Here is an 8,205-nt window from a genome sequence, read left to right as displayed (position 1 = left end):
CACTCTGGCATGACAGCTATCTAAAAAAATGTGGTAGGTGATATAATCACAGTTTAGCAAGCAATATCTGAGCTACACACACACACACACACACACACACGTGTACTATTAACCTTGTGGGGACTCACAATTCAGTCCAATTTAAATTAATATTTTCCCTAACCCCTTACCCTAACCTTAACCCGAAAACCTAACCGTAACACTAAACCTAACATTAACTCCTAACCCTAAACCTAATTCTAACCCTAACACTAATTCTAACCTTAACCCCAAACCCTCTAGGTAGGCATTTGACCTTGTGAGGATAAACAAAATGTCCCCACTTTGTCAAATTTTTGTTTGTTTACTATTCTTGTGGGGACATCTGGTCCCCACAAGTATAGTTATCCACGTCCACACACAACCCCCCCCCCACACACACATGCACAGCATCATCACACTCCTTTTATCTGTCCCGCCACCCAGTAGGAGCTCAGTATCACTCATGTTCTCAACCAGGCCGCCACACCTCTGAAGCCATATCATCATATCAGCCATGGGGCCCCAGTGCCAGCCAGCCCTTCCCAGCACCACGACGCTGATAGTGAATCAATTGCAGGCTCCGGACCGTGGTCCACTCAGCCATTGGAGACACAGCCCTTCCATCAGGGCTGCCTATCACAGCGATTATCAACAGCCTCTCATTTTCTCTCATTATAGGGGAGCGTGCTCTTTATGAAAGTTGGCACACAATGGGGAAAAAGTGGCGGTCCCAGCTGGGATTATCTTTGTTCCCTCCTCCTCTCTCTTCTTTTCTCACTCCTCCTTCCTGTCATGATCATCCCTTGATTCAGAGAAGTACAGGGACATTTGGCAATGAAGCTAGCTACCAAAACCACTATCCTTTTAGGTGAAAAGGAATATGAACTAGCGCTGACTGAGAAGAGAAATATATGCAAATATAAATATGTTTAGCTGAATTATCTTGGGTCCAGATCTTTGTTGATGAATAAGTAAAATACCATCAGTCTCAGGTGACAATGGCTAGTCAAGGCACACTCCCCAAAACAAGGACCCCACACCCTCATGTTTTTGGGATGCCACATGACGCCAGTCCCCAAAGTGTAGACCAGCCACCGTTCCCTTCTTTGTCCTCCTCTCATACTGGTAAACAAACAATGGCCAGATGAACAATGGGGTGTTGTTTTGGTGCCAGAATTGCAGCGCTGGTTTAGATAATAAAAACATAAATACCACCACCACTCACATACTGTACACTGCACACACACACATTCTTAACAGAAACCCCAGATGTGAAGAGACACTGCAGGAAATTGGGACAGACGCCAAAGGGCTCTCGTGACATTTAAGGGCTACACACCAGAGGGGGCTGGTGGGAGGAACTATTGGAGGCCGGGCTCATTGTAATGCTGGAATGGAATACATATAATGTTATCAAACACATGAAATATATGGAAACCACGTTTGACTCTGTTCCATTGACTCCATTCCAACCATTAAAATGAGCCTGTCTTCCTATAGCACCTCCAACCAGCCTTTTCTGCCACACACCCTCCTGTTGCCTTGTAGATGGCTGGACTGGATTGGGGGTTGGAGGCTGGGGTGGAAGATATCTCCCATGTAGAGTCATAATTATGCTTATGAACAATTCTGTAACTACAAAGGTGAGTCAGGGTTAAGGAACTTAGGAGAGTCTGGAGAAACATAACAGCTGTTAGTTTCCCTTTTTCCCCCTTGTTGCTTGCCCTCACTTGTCTGTCAGCCTGTGAATGCACTCTGAAATGATTTCTATTACAATTACAATGTAAAATAAGTCTTTGAAAGGAACCAAGGAGGCTATGGGGCGTTGGCTTTGACCCGTTGGATCCCTTTCGACCAGATAAAATTATAGAAATGTGTAGCATAACATGCCTTGACTTGCATTCACAGGGGAGAAAGGGTGAGCTGAGGGTAGGGTGTATGTTACAGTCCTCTATGGGCATTGTGGGATTCTGGGTGAAACTTTGAACATTGTTATACTCAGAAGTATGGAAACATTAGTTCCAAAAGAGACATGAGGGGTGCCATAATGAAGCTTGTGAGGGGCGGAGTGCAGGGAACACGATCGCATGTGGCAGTACTTGTAAGGGGAGAAACCGTTGAAGGCTCATGTCACTTAGCCCCCTGCTTAGCAATAATGACGCAATGTTTAGCGATAAGGAGGAGACTCCACCCAAAGTGGGGTATGAATACTACCACAAGGGAAGCCATGTCTGTGTCTGAATTACAGCTGTATAGACCCTTTGGGAAGAATTAAACTCTGTCCCAAGTTATTTACTGTGAAAATTAGAACCTATTAGAATGAAATATGTAAGGAGTAGGGACAACTCTAATACTGAGGTTAATGAATGAACCTGTATAAAAGGTTTTCCAGCAGAAAATGACTTTATGGCCCAAGCATCATAACACTAAACTGGATTGAACCTTGAGACCGACCACAGGCTTTGGCAACTCCAACCACATTCCTGTTAACAATAGACAAGGTAATTAAATCATGTTCTGTTGAATTCAAGAAAAACATCATTCCTCTTTATTCTTAGATGCTATTTCTCTCAGACTCTCGGGACTAGACTATTACACGTACTTTGACTTGACACTGGGAAGATTTAGGTCATTCTTAAAAATGTATCTTGATAGAGCAAACAGCTTTCATCCTCTGTCACATCAGCAAATCTACGGGCAACACTCACAAAGGAACATTTCACAGTCCTTTGTCTTCATTCTTGGCTTGGTTCATGTGAATATTGTAAGTTATATTCAGATAGTAAGATATTTATACATTTGAGAGGAAGGAAAGAGTCCCCCTTGTGAGCCAGAAATCTCTTAAAGAAAAAAAGAGGTATGGAGACCTAGGGGATAGGACAAGAATAGAAGGGGACTGTTTATATTGGTCCATAGACAAATGCATACAATATACAGACACAACATAAAACAAATAGTGTAAGACTGTTTACATGCAACAATAACGTTTCTAAATTGTTAGGTTCACATAGTAGCTTGGAGAGAATCCTAGGTAGTGGACGGTTGGTAGCACTGCTGGGTAATGAATACTCAAGGAGAGCGCAGCAGGTGTTTATTTTGCCTTTACAGAAGGCAGGAATCGTGGTCACAGGCAGGCAATTGTCATACACAGGTAGGGAAACAGGCAGGTGAATCAAAACTAGGACTCAGGGCCATAAATGGTTCTCACAATCGAGCTAGGAAAAGGCTTAGTAGAGTCAAAATGAACAATACCTAACAAAGGCACAAACAGAATGAACTGAACAAAATAAGGAGCTGATGAGACCAGGTGAGTAACTAACACAGGTGAAATCAATGAACAAAAATGACAGGGCTACGTTCTAGAACACAAAGAAACAGAACACAAGGTTGACTAAGAAAATAAATACAGAACCTTACATGCTGCAAAGCCCTGTTAACTCAGATCTACACATCATCTGACAAACTGAAATAGAGATCCTGGATGAAGTCCAGGTTTGACCAAAAAAAACACCTAATCGGTGTTGGCATTAAGTTCATGCCCCCTTGAACTTACATTACATCTATATTATTGTTTTGAAGAGATTACGATCCATTCCTAGCCTAAACAAAGGTGGATGTTGCAATTAATTAAATAGAGGGATGTGGCCTTGGTCTAAGTATTGTCTGATCTCTCATGTTAAGACTACAAACAATATCAACAGGAGGAAAGGTATCCTGTAATTACTAGCAAGCACGTGCAAATAAAAACCAAGGACTTCAAACGGGTAATGGAGGTCGCCAATTAATAGAAGGACAGACAAAGAATGTCATCTAAAAATATGGGGTTGTCGTAACGACTTTATTGAACGACTGCCAAAACGATGGATGCTTTTTCATGTAGGGACATGGCACCACACACAGAGTCAAATTATTTAAATGTTGATTGTGAACAGCAGAGAACATGGTATTGCATGTGTCTTATTGAATTGTATTATTAGGTTCTGAACGAACAGAGAAAAACTCACGGACGACTAGAAAAAGCTCAAACCAAGTTTATTCAACCCACTGGGTCATACTGTCACGACTTCCGTCGAAGTTGGCTCCCCTGCCTGTTCGGGTGGTGATCGGCGGGCGTCGTCACCGTCCTACTAGCCGCTACCGATCCCTTTTTCGTTCGTCTGTTGGTTTTGTCTTATTAGTTTCACCTGTGTGTATTTTGGTTTAATTAGCTTCCCTATATGTAGTAGTTTGACCCCCCCTTGTTTTGTGCGGGATTGTCTTTTGCTACGTGTGTACATATTATGTCGTGGTGTATTTTGTTTTCTATACTGGACACCCTGTGGTTTTGGGTTGTCTAGTATAGTGTCCTGCACCCTGTATTTTATTGGGCTTATCAGTTTGGTGTGCAATAGTAATGCACTTTACTCCGTTACTCTCTCTCTGCGTCTGATTCCTGCACACACACCTAGTCCCACGTGACAGAATCCTGCACCAAAACATGGAATCAGCAGGAGCAGCCGCATCTCCTCTCCCATTGATGGAGGAAAGGGTCCTCCATCATACCAGCGTTCTCCATAGGATTGGTTCGGCCATGGACCAAATGATGGAGAGGATGGATCGATGGGAGAGGAGTGGCCTTCCCACCTCATCTCCAGCACCCCCTCCTCCAGCACATCCTGTTCCTTCTACCGCATCTGGCTCCAGGGCTCTTCGGCTGACGCTCCCATGGGAGTATGATGGAACAGCGGCGGGGTGCCAGGGTTCTCTTCTACAACTGGAACTGTACCTGGCTACCGTGCGTCCTGCTCCCTCCGGAGAGGAGAGCGTGAGCGCCCTCGTCTCCTGTTTGACTGGGCGAGCTCTCGAGTGGGCCAACGCAGTGTGGAATGGTCCGGACTCGGCGAGGGATCATTACCCCGAGTTCACCCGCCGATTCCGAGCTGTGTTTGACCATCCACCAGAGGGTCGTGCGGCAGGTGAACGGCTGTTCCACCTGCATCAGGAGACGAGGAGCACGCAGGACTTTGCCCTGGAGTTCAGGACCTTGGCAGCAGGAGCAGGGTGGAACGACAGGGCCCTGATAGATAATTTCAGATGCAGTCTCAAGGAGGACCTCCGCAGGGAGCTAGCATGTCGGGACACCACCCTTACACTGGATGAACTCATTGACATGGCTATCCGTCTTGACAACCTGCTGGCTGCCCGCGGGCGTTTGGATCAGGTCCTGGCGTTTCCACTTCCCAGCCCTCCTGCCCCTATCCCTATGGAGTTAGGAGGGAGACCGGAGGAGGGGGACCGGAGGAGGAGTGTCCTCCTGCACCAGTTGTGGTCGGCGAGGGCACACGGCCGACCGGTGCTGGAGGAACTCGTCTGGGAGTCGGGAGGGTAGGCGGAGCACTACTCGATCATCCCAGGTGAGTAAGCACCAGACTCACCCAGAGCTTCCTGTCGGTCATATGTATGTGTTAACTTCTTTCCCTGGGTTTCTTCCCTCTCTACAGCATAAGGTGCTAGTCGATTCAGGCGCAGCTGGGAATTTCATGGATCGTGTGCTCGCGTTAAGGCTAGGGATTCCCCTGGTGTCGTTAGCCCTACCTTTCCTCGTGCACTCCTTAGATAGCCGACCATTAGGGTCAGGAGTAGTTAGGGAGGCTACGGTGCCGCTGGACATGGTAACGCAGGGGGGTCATAAGGAGCAGATTAGTCTGTTCCTTATAGATTCACCCGCGTTTCCAGTGGTGTTGGGCATTCCCTGGCTAGCTCAGCACAACCCGGTGATTTCCTGGCGACAGGGGGCTCTTAAGGGGTGGTCAGAGGAGTGTTCAGGCAGGTGTATAGGAGTTGCCATTGGTGCGACTACGGTGGAGAGTCCAGACCAGGTTTCCACCGTGTGCATTCCCTCTGAATATGCCGATTTGGCTATCGCCTTCAGTAAAAAGAGGGCGACCCAATTACCACCCCATCGTCAAGAGGACTGCGCGATAAACCTTCTGGAGAACGCTGCACTTCCTAGGAGTGACGTGTATCCATTGTCCCAGGAGGAGACAGTAGCGATGGAAACATATGTTGCTGAATCACTGGGACAGGGGTACATTCGGCCCTCCGCATCACCAGTCTCCTCGAGCTTCTTTTTTGTGAAGAAGAGGGATGGAGGTCTGCGTCCGTGCATTGATTATAGAGGTCTAAATTCCATCACAGTGGGGTTTAGTTACCCACTACCTCTCATCGCTACGGCGGTGGAATCATTTCACGGGGCGCGCTTCTTCACAAAACTGGACCTGAGGAGTGCGTATAATCTGGTACGTATCCGTGGAGGAGATGAGTAGAAAACCGCATTTAGGACTACATCTGGTCATTATGAGTACCGCGTCATGCCATATGGGTTGAAGAATGATCCAGCCGTCTTCCAATCCTTCGTAGATGAGTTTCTCTGAGACCTGCTCGGGCAGGGAGTGGTAGTGTACATCGATGACATCTTGATCTATTCTGCCACACGAGCGGCGCATGTGTCTCTGGTGCGTAAGGTACTTGGGCGACTGCTGGAGCATGACCTGTATTGCAAGGCGGAGAAATGTGAGTTTTTCAAACAGGCCGTTTCCTTCCTGGGTTATCGTATTTCCACCTCCGGGGTGGTGATGGAGGATGACCGCGTTACAGCCGTGCATAATTGGCCGACTCCGACCACGGTGAAAGAAGTGCAGCGGTTTTTAGGGTTTGCCAATTACTACCGGAGGTTTATCCGGGGTTTTGGTCAGGTGGCTGCTCCCATCACCTCACTGCTGAAGGGAGGACCGGTGCATTGGTCAGCAGAGGCGGGCAGAGATTTCAGTCATTTGAAGGAGCTGTTCACCAATGCGCCCGTGTTGGCACATCCGGACCCCTCTTTAGCATTCATAGTGGAGGTGGACGCGTCCTAGCCGGGGGTTCGGGTTGTTTATTGTTGATTTTCCATTTAAATCTAGATTAGACGTCTTTGTCTTGTCCCATGTATATATCTTTTTATATATTTTTCTTCGCATTCTTTTTAATATTTTTCCTAGACCTCAACTTCAAAATACTCTCCTGCAACCCGCCTCACCCAATGTGGTGTGGATCTGTTCTTTTTCTAAAGTATTTCTATTTACCTCCGAACTGGAATACCTCAACGGAAGCTAGCTAGCTAACTAGCTACCAGCTATCAGCTATCAGTCAGCTAACCTTTAGCTCGGAAAGCTCTCACCAGTTCGTACAACGCGTTTAAACCAGAGCACACCGGACCTATTTTTCTCTCCATATCCCCGGATTCCTACCGCAAACTCTGAACCCTTTTATCTGGATCATGGCAGCTAGCTAACCGCAACCCGGGTTGACTACTCCTGGCTAACGTTTCCGTCCCGGAGCAAGCACCAACTAGCCTGGGGCTAGCCCATGCTAGACCCATCTCCCGGCTAGGGCTCCTGGGCTACTCCTGAAGCCCAATCCTCGGCTACAATATCCGGACCCCTTCTACTGCCGGTACGGGGCACGGAACCCCGCCGATCCTTCATGACTGGAATACCAACATAATCTGCCCAAGGATCCCAACAGGCCCTTCAGGCACGACGTCCCCTGAAGGCCCATTCTGCTAACCACGGCCAGCTAGCTATCTATAGCATATTGGACTTAGCTGATCCACCGGGCAGTTTCTTGGACCACTATACCCATTTTGCCAATTGGACTTGGACCCCTCTGCTACTTGGAACCCTACTAATTCCACAACCGTTCTATTGACGTCACCTCACGAGGAGGCAAAAACTGACTTTTCCCCCATTGCGACGTCTCTCTAAGGCCCTTAGATGTTGGGGATATGTTGGTTGGGGCGTGATAGTGACTAAGGTGGGTCATCTAGGTTTTTTGTATGTCTATATTGGCCTGATATGGTTCCCAATCAGAGACAGTTGTTTATCCTTGTCTCTGATTGGGGATCATATTTAGGTAGCCATTTCCTCATTTGTATTTGTGGGATCTTGTCTACGGATAGTTGCCTGTGTGCACCAGTAGCTTCACGGTTCGTTTGTGTTTGTTTGTTTTGCTGAGTTTCGGTTCATAAAAAATATGTGGAACTCTACTCACGTTGCGCCTTGGTCCAATCATTACGACGAGCATGACACTTATGCTAGCTTGCTAGCCCCGGCCTGCTAACTGTCTGAATCGCCATGTCCCCATCCAGCCCAACCACTCACTGGA

Source organism: Oncorhynchus kisutch, linkage group LG2, assembly GCF_002021735.2.
Source record: "Oncorhynchus kisutch isolate 150728-3 linkage group LG2, Okis_V2, whole genome shotgun sequence".
Classification (NCBI taxonomy): Eukaryota; Metazoa; Chordata; class Actinopteri; order Salmoniformes; family Salmonidae; genus Oncorhynchus; species Oncorhynchus kisutch.
Note: the sequence above shows the minus strand (reverse complement) of the source record.